Genomic DNA, 1,123 nt, shown 5'->3' with positions numbered 1-1,123 from the left:
TGGGCCTTCTGTGGCTGTCTTTCCATTTGCCTTCTTGGCCTTAAAAGTCCTTGCTTTTATTTTGATATCATGATAGGCTGTGTTATCCTTTGTCTATGATGTCATCTTTGTATAAAAGTCAGAACTCATTTCAACTTCCATTTAAGATGACTTTCCATTTATGATGTCTTTGCTTTGTTTATAAGAAATGCCCAGTGAGAGAGACAGATGGTGACTGGGGAATAGCCACATATAACGGCAGAACTTTGCTGTGTTCACCACAATCTAGAATTGAGCCCTCAAGTTCAAAAATTCCATCTTTTTGTATATACCAAGAAAATGAACTTCTCATTGTCCAGAAAATGTACAAAAAGCTAGAACCAGCATCCTAAATGTGCAACTGCCAAATGGAGAATGTATTAATATTGCCTGGACAGAATACTCTGTATCTTGAAAATATATATGCATAAGTACATATACATATAACTGTTTGAACGTGGTATTAATAAAAGGGAAATTATATGGTTTTAATATGTACTGTGATCAGGCTGTAAAAAAAACAAAAAACAGGTCTATGAAAGAAAGATACACATATGTATTAAAGACAGACACATATGTATGGAATACAGGTACACCAGTCTGCATTATAGGGGGATCCTCTCGGTGGCTAGTGTGCCCTTTTGGCTGCTCAGATATGGAGGCATGATACCCACTTTAGCCCCGAGAAGGCAGAATAATTCCCTCTTCAAAGATGTCTATATCTTAATCCCTGGAATCTTTAAGTCCTGTTGTGTTCTATGTAAAAGGGGAATTAAAGATAATAGATGAAATTAAGATTGCTAATCAATTCAGTTCAGTTCAGTCACTCAGTCGTGTCTGACTCTTTGTGACCCCATGGACTGCAGCACGCCAGACCTCCCTGTCCATTACCAACTCCCGGAGTTTACTCAAACTCATGTCTGTTGAGCTGGTGATACCATCCAACCATCTCATCCTCTGTCATCCCCTTTTCCTCCTGCCTTCAATCTTTCCCAGCATCAGGGTCTTTTCAAATGAGTCAGCTGTTCGCATCAGATGGCCAAAGTATTGGAGCTTCAGTTTCAGCATCAGTCCTTCCAATGAATACTCAGGACTGATTTCCTTT

This window comes from Bison bison, unplaced genomic scaffold, assembly GCF_000754665.1.
Source record: "Bison bison bison isolate TAMUID 2011002044 unplaced genomic scaffold, Bison_UMD1.0 scf7180017864328, whole genome shotgun sequence".
Lineage (NCBI taxonomy): Eukaryota > Metazoa > Chordata > Mammalia > Artiodactyla > Bovidae > Bison > Bison bison.
The sequence above is the reverse complement of the archived record's forward strand: the minus strand, read 5'-3'. Positions refer to the sequence as shown.